This window comes from Myotis daubentonii, chromosome 1 (genome assembly GCF_963259705.1).
Source record: "Myotis daubentonii chromosome 1, mMyoDau2.1, whole genome shotgun sequence".
NCBI classification, from domain to species: domain Eukaryota; kingdom Metazoa; phylum Chordata; class Mammalia; order Chiroptera; family Vespertilionidae; genus Myotis; species Myotis daubentonii.
Window position 1 is genome coordinate 79870389 of NC_081840.1, and position 13254 is coordinate 79883642.

At 40.7% G+C, this 13254-nt stretch overlaps 1 protein-coding gene across 3 annotated transcripts in view; it reads right to left on the bottom strand.

Annotated features, from left to right (window-relative positions):
- Positions 1 to 13254, bottom strand: part of STXBP6 (syntaxin binding protein 6) — a 269555-nt gene that overhangs the window by 232977 nt on the left and 23324 nt on the right. The window lies entirely within an intron of this gene.

The window sequence follows — 13254 nt, forward strand, 5'->3', positions numbered from 1 at the left end:
CGAGAGAGAGAAACATTGATGTGAGAGAGACACATCAATTGGTTGCCTCCCACACATGCCCTTGGTTGGGATCAAGCCTGCAACCCAGTTATGTGCCCTTGACTGTACTCAAACCACTGACCCTTCAGTCCATGGACTGATATTCTACCACTGAGCCAAACCAGCTAGGGCTGAAATAAGATTTAGAATTCCATAGGCAGCAACAATCATCATTGTCTGTCAAGAAATCACACACACACACACACACACACACACACACACACACACACACAGAACTGATGTTAAGTGGCTCCTGACAGTTATACACACTCATAAAGTATTCTTGACAAAAAGTGGAAATAAAATTTGATCCAGCCTCTAGCTGTAACTACCAGTTTAAAAGTAACACAATGGCCAGGGGGAACAGGGATGTAATCAGCAAAATCCAACTGATGGGAAACTGCAAAATCAATGTTTCACTCTGGCAAAAAAAAATAAAAATATTGCAAGGAAAAGACAGTGAAGGTGAACCTATGTATTAAAAGGGACTCAGGAGGCTGCAGAGCTAACCTGTGATGGGGACAAAATCATAATTACAGTATAATCATAATCAAGAAATATAAATATAAACTCACCACAGAAAAGGGTGTAGAAAACTCTTCACAAATAAAAATATAGAAATATAGTATGTTTTTCCTAGGTGTAGGGGCTATAGGAGTTTGCTTTTCTTTGCTTCTATTTCTCTGAATTTTCCAAATATTTTTAGTTACTGTATTGTTTTAAATGTGGAGGAAAACTAATAAAATTTATTTTTAAATCATTTATACTATCAAAGCTCTATACAGATAGCTTTTTTTAAAATATATTTTTATTGATTTCAGAGAGTAAGGGAGAAGGAGAGAGAGATAGAAACATCAGTGGTGAGAGAGAATCATTGATCGGTTGCCTCCTGCACTCCCCACACTGGGGATCAAGCCTACAACCTGGGCTTGTGCCCTGACCAGGAATCCAACCATGTCATCCTGGTTCATAGGTTGACACTCAACCACTGAGCTATGGGCAAGATAGCTAATTTTATATAATCACATTTTTTTTAATATTTCTATAACCTTTTCAATGGCTTGGATAGAGGAAGAATCTATATATATAAAAGCCTATCTATATGAATAAAAGCCTAAGTGATGGGATGACCAGATGACCGGCCAGTAGGTATGATGTGCACTGACCACTAGGGATCATGGCTGGTCAGCGCAGCTGTGGTGGTGAGAGCCTCTCTCGTGGACACTCCCCCTGCACACCCAAGCTGCGGAGGTGGCAGGCGCAGTAGGCTGGGATGATCAGGAGCAGCACTGTGCCCACCTGGGGCTCTGGCTCCTCCCTGGCTGCCTGCCATTTCTAGTACTTCGTGCTGTGCGGCATCAACACAGACAGGAAGCTGGAGCTTGATGAGCTGGAGGGTAAGGCTGGGCTGGCCGGACTGCAGCAGCAGAGGTCCACTGATCCCCGCAAGCCAGGCTGAGGGACCTCACTGGTGCACGAATCCGTGCACTGGGCCTCTAGTATTATAATAATGAAGAAAATATTAAAAACTATCACTGAGGAATTTTTACATTGAATTGTGAAAGCAATATAAGAACACCCATTTTATATTTGGGAAGGGTGGATAGCCTTCATTATCTTTTCCACTACAAATAGAGAAGAACTGCCATTTTGTAAAAATCACATCTGAATAACCTAGCTCAAGGGGATCTCTTTAGGTTCTTCTAAAACCTCAGTTTCAGAAAGCCTGGCACCTAATGAAGGGGGTTTTGTCCAGATCTGGATATACTAGTGGTATATATCCAAATACTCTGTCCACCCACCCCACACCACACCAGCCCCACCACCAACCACCACCTCCCACGCCTTTCCATCAGCTCAAGGAAGAGAAAGAAAAGTTTAGTTTAATGTCAAGATTCCACACCTGGTAATACCATATTCCCCAAAGGAATTTGTGTCCCACAAACAAAAATGAATTTTTTTTTACATTTTTAGAGAAAATGTTCCTTTCAGCTAAAGATACTTAATGAGGCAACAACTTGAAGTCCTATGCAAGCTTCAAATATTTCACTTCGAAAAGAAATGAAAGACTTTGTGCACCAGTGACTATTAATAATTGAACATGAAAAAGACTGTTGGAAATTTGGCATGGATAATTGTTATGTTTTCCACACAGGTCTAATTAAACTTGATTTGGACTGCATAGTGCCTTTTTTTTTAACCCTGCTATTAAACAAACAAACAACAACAAGAGAAAAAGCTGAAACTGCCAGTTCTGTGCTTTATATATTTTGTGGGAGGCTGCATCCACAAAATGAGGGAAGAAGTCAAAGTGTCTCAATATGCGGGAGTGTAACCGTGTAGCTGAAGTGTGTAGCCGATCTGCCATTTATTAGCTGCCTGACTTTGGGCAGGCTGTTCCACCTCTCTGGCAGCATGGGTTCCTCACCTATAAAATAAAGATAAGAGTAGATGGAATTGGAGAGCATTATGCTAAGCAAAATAAGCCAGTCAGAGAAAGATAAATATCACATGATCTCACTCATTTGTGGAATATAATGAACAACATAAACTGATGAACAAAAACAGATCCAGAGACAGAGAAGCATCAATCAGACCGTCAAACCTTAGAGGGAAGGTAGGGGAGGGTGCGGGTAAGGGGGAGAGATCAACCAAAGGACTTGTATGCATGCATGTAAGCCTAACCAATGGACACAGACACCAGGGGGCTGAGGGCATTGAGTGGGGGAAAGGGGCAATGGGGAGATAAGGACACATATGTAAAATCTTAATCAATAAAGAAAAAAATTAAATTAAAAGAAAATAAAATGGCATATAAGAAAAAAAAAAAAGAATGGGAGTGTCAGAGGACTGTTGTAATAACGTAATAACTGAGATGAGAAATGGAAAATGTTTAGGATAGTGCCTAGAACATATATGTTCTACAAATGCTGCCTACAATGGTTATTAGAACCTAATATGCCTTTTTTCTTTACTCTCCACCTTTTTCTTTTTTCACTCAAGAAATAAAAATTTGGCAAATTTCTAATTCTTTAGCCTCATAGAGAATACTGTAATCTATTTTAAACCTTGACTTTTCTATTTCCCCAGAACAGAAATGAACTTTTTCTCTAGAAAAAAATAACCAAAGTTGAAGTTAGGTTCTCCTTTATTTTGTGCCAATCACAAATAGTAGCAAATTCGTTAACTCCTTGAATCCAGAAAGAATCTCACTATTTCTAAGGTCTGAGGAAATCCTCAGAATTAAAGAGAATGACTTCCAGATCCCCCCAAAATCCTTTGTATTAGGGATCTAGTATCTAGTTACATTACACCCCTTGGCAATCCATGCCAAAGACAATGATGAGGAGAAATTCACATCTATTGTAGAGAAAGGAACACAAGTCTTAAGAATTCTGGCAAATCATCTACAACTTTTACTTAAAATAAAATTCTAGGTGTGTTGGTACTATTGGGAGACTCCTGGACTGTGGACTTACTAACAGGACATGAAAAGGATTACTGAAATCTTAACATAAACCTAAAAAAGCATAAAACTTAAACAACAACAACACTGTATTCTAGGCTACAAGGAGTGGGAAAGGAGAAATGGAATGGGATTCACACATGCTTTGGGCTCAAAAACATGGGAATTGGTATGAAAGCTAAAAGAAGTTGTAAGGCTTGCACTGAAGAAAATAAGTTGGTAGACAAAGAAGATAAAAAAAATTTGAGGTGAGTGCTGTCCAGATAGTATAGTGTAAAGTGCTGAGTATGCAGTAAAATGTTTACTAGGAAAGAATACAAATAGTCCAGTGACCACATAATCAGTAGTCTCGTAGTCAATTAGACATCAGGTACACAGTCATATCTCTGATTTGATAAATTTGCACCCAAGCTGAAGTGCATGTAAATGAGACAAATCTTTTACTCACCAGAATTCTTAGGAAATAAACAGTATTTATGTGTGCTAACGGTTAAGGTATAGAGTGAGGATTTCTCCCTGTTCCACAGTTGCCTTAATGTGGGGAGAACTTTGATTGATATTCAAATCAGAAAGAATAGGATATAGGGATAAAGTCAGTAAAGTTGGTGAAAGATCACAAGTCTTCACTAAAGCCTATGTGATGGGAGGAGATGTCTCATGGAAACTGGTGTGGGGAGAAGTGCTGCTCTCAGGATGCACGTGAGGGGCACAGGCAGCTCTCAGACTCAGAAGCTCAGAGACAGAGGGAGGCACGAGGAAGGAAGACACAGGAACATGGAATCACCAGGAGGCTTTGGATTGAGCCAGGTGTAACTAAAAATCTCCAAAGGGCAAGGAAAGCCAGTCGACACACTCAGTTACCAAGCTAAAAGGTTGATGCCATAAGGAAAGGATGCAAATGCATTCAAAGATAGGAGATTCCATGGGAACCTAAAAATCATTGAGGTCATTTAGTTAAAGGGGACTCTGGGTCATAAAACAACCCAATGACTTAGTAGGCTTTAAGGAACCCCTGGGACACCAGAGAGCAGGAGGACTAACAGGACTGGTTGTTTCTCCAGGGCTTGGATCTCAGTGGGCAGCTCAGACAGACAGCATGGTGGTTGAGATCTCCAACTGCGAAGCTAAATTGCCCTGTTTGTACCTCCATCTATAAGCTCAAATTAAGTACTTGTTCTGCCTGCTCACACATCTGTCCCTGAATTTCCCTTTGTCCAAATGCTCTTGGTTAGGGATCACTAAGAGATCTTCTCTATAAGTAAGAAAATACAGGACTTCTTGACAACATACAACACAATTGTACACTGTCCCCATCTCAGCCATTTCAGAAAACACATTCTTAACCTGATCTTTGTATGTATCTGTCTGTCATCGCTGCGCTGTGTGGTTTCTTTATTCTCCCATCGTTGCTGCAGTGTACATAAGAAGACACCCAGACAGTCTCAGTACATCGCAGACTTCAGCCACTGCCAGTGGCTTCTCACTTGCCTGCAGCTTACTCCTTATACAGCTAAATTCTGAGCACCGACCCCAGGGCTAGGCAGCCATGCACTGGAACCGCGTAGTTATCACAAGGCCTCTCTGAGCCCCGACTCTTCTCTCTCACTCTTTACCAGCTGCATTCTCAAAACAGTGGCCTTTAACCTTATGAGAGGCCACAATATCCCTAGGGCCCCAACCTCTCCTGGTTTTCCAAAATACTGACCCAGATTTTCATTTAAAAGGACCAGATGTTTGCCCTAACCGGTTTGGCTCAGTGGATAGAGCGTTGGCCTGCGGACTGAAGGGTCCCAGGTTCGATTCCGGTCAAGGGCATGTACCTTGGTTGCGGGCACATCCCCAGTAGGGGGTGTGCAAGAGGCAGCTGATTGATGTTTCTCTCTCATCAATGTTTCTAACTCTCTATCCCTCTCCCTTCCTCTCTGTAAAAGATCAATAAAATATATTTAAAAAATAAAATAAAATAAAATAAATAAAAGGACCAGATGTAGAAGCCAACCATTGGAGAGGAGTAATATGGTAAAACATTAAGAGGCCAAACCTCTATATTTTATGCTATTCTTTGACTTTACCACCCAAAGTTCAGGCACTCTCTGAATACTAACCCTTTCCATGCTCCTCTCTCAAGAGTGACTTTTCAGTCGCACACCTGGTAAAATCCTGGTTCCAGAGCCCTGAGAGCTACATCTTAGTCCCAACTTGCCAATATCAACAGTATGGCCTAGTAACAGTCACCAAACCTTTCTAGGCCTCAGCTTCCTTCTATGTAACATTGCCAATGCTGATATCTGCCAGCTGTAATGCTCTATGGTTTTAAGGTCCCCATTTATTCTTTGACAGGCATAAGTGTAGAGAACTATGATGATATGAAAATCCCAAGGTTCAATTCATATAGGAGATAAGCTTTTAATTTATAATTTTTTTTCAATATGGGATCTTTCTAATCAGCCACCAAGCCCAATAAGAATAGCTATCATTATTGGCTGACTACATGCCAGGCACTGTTCTTGGCAGTTTGTAAACTCAACTGAGACTTCCTAAAAAATCTTAAGGAGGATAGAGCTCTTCAGATACAAGTTCACTCAGCCCCCTTCCACCCTGCTGAGTCCAAGAAGCAATGTTTGGTAGACTTATACCTCATCTCCCACTTGACAAGCTTTACAATGCCTAGTAAATATGTACACAAAATGACATCTTCTAAGCCACAAGAAGACTCACATCTAGAATAAACTAAGGCTTACCAAAAAAAATGCTAAGAACAAAGCAGATGGTTAAGTTATTTTGAAAGCAAGAAAAAAAAATTTTGTCAAGGCAGGACCTAACCTATTGGTTGGGTAGAATAGTATAAAACATCAGTATCAAGGACAGGCAATGATCATCGGCAACTGTTTGTTCTCTTTATTAGAGGAAAATGAAATAATCCTTAAAGGCTCAAGTCCCAGATAAGAAATCCCAAGTCTCAGATTCCAGAATACCCCAGAGTCTAAAGGAACTTGTAGACTCTAAACCTTGAGTTGGGTGAAGTGATTCTTGCCTTGGGAATAGTTTGAGGGGAAAAAAAATCCAAGGTTTCTCACCACCTAGCAATCTATAAATCTATCAAAGAGCTAACTTACCAAATTATACAAGTAATAAATGCAAGGAGCCAGAGATAGGAAAGATGTAGCACCATGTTGGACTTTGACTTGGTTTTGTCAAGGAACAATGGATGAGATGTGGAGAAAGGGGAAGGGAGGCATTAGGACAGGGCAAATTAAAGTCAAAAGTAGGGATGAATAAACAGATTCTTTGGGGGGAGAATAAGGAGACAGAGAGCTGAGTGAGTGGCTAGTGGGCAGCAGAACTGCTCTCTGCTGTAAAACATTTCATTCCAGGGCAGACCTTTGAGTGTTGGGAACTTCTCCCGCTATCTGTTGTCATCATCCTCAGCTGAAAACATGGGCACTCTTGCCCTCTGCTCTGTCATTTGTCTAATCTTTTCAGAATCAGTAACAAAAAGATGCCGTATCTCAAAGCTTGCATGCTTGAATTCCTTTTTCTTTTCTTTCTTTCTTTTTTTTAGATTATAGATTTCTGCATCCTGATTACTCGGTGAGGATTTTTATCACAACCTTCAGATGTTTTAGATGATCAGGCTTAGCAGTTTATTATAAATTCCACATGCTTTATTTTCTTTGTGAGCTTTTCTAACCCCTTTTCCTTCTCAAGTATAAGGAAGGCTGGCTCAGATGCCTTACCATTCAGAGGAGTATTTTCTGAGCTGGTGGGCTTGCTCTCCCTCAGTTACTGCCAAAGCATGACACATATTACGAATGACAACAGATGCCTCTAACATGGCTTCCTACTTACGCTCCCTTCAAAGCTCATCATGGTCAGAGCCACAAGGGACTCAGGAAAACCCGGCCTCCTCTCGAATGTTTTGACTGCACTGTCAGTCACCTTCAGAAGCAACATAACCACATAAGACAAAAAGGGCACCAATCATTACAGCAACTGAACATTCTATGAACTCAAGTGGTTTAAACGATTTACATTTTCTGTAGTAGCACAAAGTGATTAAAGACAGAGTTTGCCTGATATAATATCACTCTCAGGACATAATGCAAAAAAACCAAATAAGTGGGCCCCAAACCATTTAAATATAGTCTCCCAGTTGAATTCCCATTGAAACTAAAGGTAAGGAGGTTTAGAAAAAAATGGATAACCTGTTATTTATTAAAAACAACAATAACCCCCCAAAAAAACCCACAAATCCAGATACCTCATCTGAACCCTTACCAAAATCATCTTCTCCTCTGAATCCTGCAATCAGCAGGGGTGAGCCAAATGTCCATAGGCATCACCTCTCTGGTCTCTATTCTCTTACTGCCTCACATCCAATGGCCCTTTCCTCCACTACACCTGAGCCACCTACTACCCAGTCAAACATTCCATCCTTCGATTACAATATCCTCAGCTTCACCTCCCTTATCAAAATGTCTCACATTGTGATCAACCACTAGGGCCTCGTCAAAAGTTGCATTTCATATCCCTTCTTATTCAGTTTCCTTTCTAAAAGCCATCATTTCCTTAACACTCTTTTCATAACACCCTTACCAAATGCAAAACTTAACTTGTTTACCCTTTGGTCCTCCTTCTGCTAAACCCCAGCCCCAGGTGATGCCTACTGTAGCTCTCTACAACAGAGCACCTACCTGGGCACTGGAGAAAGTCACATGCAGGCAGACAGTGTCATTCTACTTTCATGAGCACCAACTGCAAATGAGCACTCCGCAATGCTGGTCGACCCTATCAGATTTCTCTCACTGACTCATTCTTTCTCTCTGCTCAACTGTTACTTCACTTTCAAACTTCCACCCCTTCTGACATCCACACCACCAGCACCAACCCCATTCTCAGGTAATCTTGTCTCCTAAAAGAGAAATGGAACCCTCACACAGAAATTACCTGTTATCAGATTTATACCTCCACCATCCTTCAGCTTCTTCCCTCCTGTTGCATCCTCTTCCCTCCTCTCATCCAAGGTTAACCACTCTACGTGGGCTATAGATACCATCTCAGGCTTACATAACCAATTACCTTTTCTCTCCTGTTTATTCAATCAACGTTTTCTTTTCAACCAGATCTTTCCCATCAACACTTCAATATCCTCAAGTCTTACCTTTAATCTCACATGTCTCTACCTAGTACCTAGTTTATTTTTTCCCATTCTTTACCTTTGGCAATGTTAATGACTGTTTTTGGCAATGCTGATCAATCTTCTCCCTGAAATCCTCCTTACTTTGGCCTCTACAACACTCCTCTCCCTCCTGCTGTGCCTCCCTTCTCTATGCAGGCTGCTCCTCCTCTATCTGTTCTTTAGGGTTTGAGCTCCTCAAAGCTTAAACCTAGACCTACTTTTTATTTCACTGTGTATCAGCAGTCCAAAAGCCCAACTACCCATAGAGCAACGGTTCTCAACCTGTGGGTCGCGATCCCTTTGGGGGTCGAACGACCCTTTCACAGGGGTCACTTAAGACCATCGGAAAACACATATATAATTACTTATTGTTTTTGTAATTAACCACTATGCTTTAATTATGTTCGATTTGTAACAATGAAAATACATCCTGCATATCAGATATTTACATTACGATTTATAACAGTAGTAAAATTACAGTTATAAAGTAGCAATGAAAATAATTTTATGGTTGGGGGTCACCACAACATGAGGAACTGTATTAAAGGGTCGCGGCATTAGGAAGGTTGAGAACCACTGCACTAGAGGCAAGCAAGGAATACAATTAAGTGAAGCAAAGTTGACTCTCACTTCCCTCTCAACACACAGCAGAAGAGCAGGATAACTGGCAATGGACCTTTGGAACCAGGTAAGGTGACAATAGGGAAAGGTACAGACTATAATAAAATGAGAGCAGATGCTCCTACTGAGACAATGGTCATTTAGCACAAGCCAGAAGTCCCGAGTTATAGATGAAAACTCACAATTTTTAAATCTTGGCAACTGCATCAATTAAGATTGCTTTCTGATACAAATAAAAGAAATCTTGGTTACATCCAAAGGAGAATGCATTAGCTCTTGTAACTGAAAAGCTCAGGAGTACAGCTGCCACTGGGTTTAGTCAATGTGATCAGGACCAGTTTCTCTATCTGGATTCCACTTCTCCTTTGTCATCTCTATTCTCAAATATGCTCTACCCTACGACAGTAAGGCAGTTGCTCACCTCCAGACCACATCCTGCCAGGTTTTAACAGAAAACAGGAAAGATCCTCTTCCTGGAGCTCCCTCACAGTCTCAAAATTCCCTCTGATTTGGCCAACTTGAACCAACCATTTGTTGCTAGGCTACTCGGGGGATGATTGGCCAACCCTGGGTCACACACTGCATTTGGAGTCAGGAGTGGAGCTTAATCTAAAACACAAGGTCTGCCCTAGCTGGTTTGGCACAGTGGATAGAGCGTCAGCCTGCAGACTGAAGGGACCCAGGCTAGATTCTGGTCAAGGACACATGCCTGGGTTGCAGGCTCAATCCCCAGTAGGGGGTGTGCAGGAGGCAGCCAATCAGTGATTCTCTCTCATCATTGATGTTTCTATCTCTCTCCTCCCTTACTCTCTGAAATCAATAAAAATATATTTTTTAAAAATGTATGGACTCAATAAAAATATTTTGAAGCACAAGGTCTAAGATTAGAGGATAGGAAATTTCTTAAAAGGAAATTAGGGTGCTGTTATCAAAAAGAGAAAATATATTCAGGGTTGCCAAAAAAACCATAAATATGCTTCTTCAACTTGCTCAAATATTTTAAAAACACTACACAGGCCAAATAAAACAGGTTTTCTGACTGAAGGGGCTTGTCAACTTCCAGTTTCAATCCTTTCTCTATTTGTTTCCTAGGTGATCTCATCCAAGATGAGCCTTCATTTACCATCTCTATACCCCAAATGCCACATTTTTATCACTGACTCACAAATTCAACTGCCTACTCAACATCTTCACTTGGATGCCTCAAACTCATCTCAAATTCAATTTGTCCTAAATGAAATTAATGATCTTCTCACCCTCCATCTGTTCCCACTCAAAGCTGGCCTTCCTTGGAGTTCCTTTCGGGGTGGGGTAGTAAGAGGAGACAAAATCAACATGACTGAGGTATTGTTTGAAAAGAAAAAAACCTTGCAGGAAGTTAATTGTAAGACTCCACTGAAATTCTTTGTCTATTTAAAATATTCTAGAAAGACATTTGATATCTTAATTTATCTAAATTTGCAATTTCCATTTTCCACCTTTTCCCAATGAATTTTTAAGACACATAGTAATAAAGTTTCATCATAACAAATAAATGGAGAAAGATTGTCAATGGACTTCCAAAGATGCTTTTGCTTGTTAATCTGTTAACGCAGATGTCATGTTCTATCAAACATATCATCTAGTTTGATCCTGACAACAACCCAGGAGGTGGTAAAGCAAACACTAACATATTTCATCAAATCTAAGAAATCACTGATTGTAAGATGCAACATTGTTTTATGAACCACTGGGGAAAAAAAACACCACAAATTGAAAAATAGCATATAATGCACTGTAAAACAGATCTGGTTTTCAGATATATTAAAATGTAAAGTAACAAAAAAGTATGTCTTAGAATCTTGGAAAAATAGTAGCATAAGGCTCACTTTTCAAATAAAGAACCAGAGGCTCAGAGACTTGTCCAATCCTATATAATAAAAGCCTAGGTGGCGTCATGCCCTCGTGCAACATCACCACAGGATGCCCTTGCGCACAGCGGAGGCAGGGCCTGGCAGCCACTCCACGCAGTGAGGCCTGGGGGTCCCATGGCTCTGTGCGGTGTGGAGGAGGCTGGTCCCGGAGTCTCTGCTGCATCATGCAGAGGAGGCGGGTCACGGCAGGGGAGGGCAGTTGTGGGCAATCAGGCTGGAAGGCGAGGGCAATTGGGGAAGATCGGGTTGGCAGGGGAGAGCAGTTGGGGGTGATCGGGCTGGCAGGGGAGGGTAGTTGGGGGCGATCAGGCCAGCAGGGGAGCGGTTAGGTGGTGATCAAACTGGCAGGCAGAAGCGGTTAGGGGCAATCAGGCAGGCAGGCAGGAGAGTGGTTAGGAGCCAGCAGTCCCAGATTGTGAGAGGGATGCCCGACTGCCAGTTTAGGCCCAAACAAGCAGTCAGACATCCCCCAAGGGTCCGGGATTGCGAGAGGGTGCAGGCTGGGTTGAGGAACAACCCCCCCCACACACACCCGCACAAATTTTGTGCACCGGGCCTCTAGTTAATTAATAATTAATTGTCCTGGCCAGGTGATTCAGTTGATTGAAGTGTTGTCCTGTATGCAAAGGGGTTGTAGGTTCAATTCCTGGTCAGAGCACATACCTAGGTTGCGGGTTCAATCCCAGTCGTGGTGGGTATGGGAGGCAGCTGATCGATGTTTCTCTCTTTCTCTTCCTCTCTCTTTCTCTCTCTCTCTGTCTCTCTTTCTCCTTTCCTCTCTCAAAACATATCCTCAGGTGAAGATTTTAAAAGTTAACAATAATAATTAATAATTAATAATTAATTGATAATCAGTTTCCTAATCCATTTTTCCCCCAGTCTAGCCCTTAGGTTTGAATGATCTCTAGAGTTTCTTCTGGGGCTCCAAGACCTTTTCTCATACAAAGTTAGTGAAAGAATATCAGAACTGTGTCAACTCAGCAAATGCTTTTAAATTGACATGGATTCTAAAGACAGAATAATTTAGAACTTGACTTTTCTGTAACTCCTAGACAGCTTAGGAAATACTGCTAGCATAAATTGCAATACATGCCATTATGTAAGAAAAAGATTACTTCATTAATTTCACTGCTAACTCAGCAAGGCTCCCACAAAACCTTACAGTTTGCTATCAATTTTAAATATGATTTACAAGACAATTTTCACTTGTGAAATGATATTAGTGGGCATCTAGTCAAGCTAAAACTTTCATTCTTTTATAATCAAGTGTACCCATTTGATGATTTTTTTTCTGTCCTTGTGTCTAAAATACCCATTTGGAAAGAGGCCATGCTATACCTAATCACCGTATAAATTAATGCAAAGTAAATGTGTAAGCCTAACAGTTCTAATCAGTTTGTGCAAAAAGCCTTTTGATTTCAACACCAAACATTAAAAAGAAATTTTGTGGCAAAAGCCAAGAAATTTGGTGTGTGGGATATGAATATGATAGAGTAGGCTTAATTCATGATAAAGTTTTAAATTTAAATCTTATTGTTTTACAGTTGGTATTCCCCACAGCACCTAGAACAGTATCTTAAACATATAAACACCTAATAAGTACACATGATGATATACAATTAGAAAAACAGTGTTCCCTCGGTTTTCATAAATGTTCCTTCTTCATGGCCTGTGCTGGCTTTGCAAAGGGAAACAATTTAGTAAATTCTTGGTGGTGCCTAGTGTGAGTCTATTTTTGTGCAAACAGGCACATCAGATGTAATACTGGAAGTCCTCAAGGAGTTGGCAGGCTAACCAGTAGGAACAAACATAAAAGATATGTAGGTGGTAGATTACCTTTAAGTATGCTTAATAACTGAGCATATTGAAATGCTTTTTTTGAATAATCATAAAAGCAACACCTAATCAAGAATATATAACAATCTTGAATTTGTATGCACTTAACATGATTAATTATAAAGATAAATTAATTAACTCATATTCACAGTAAAATATTTGTAGCATACTTTAATTAGGACCTGACCCGTCAAACAGAC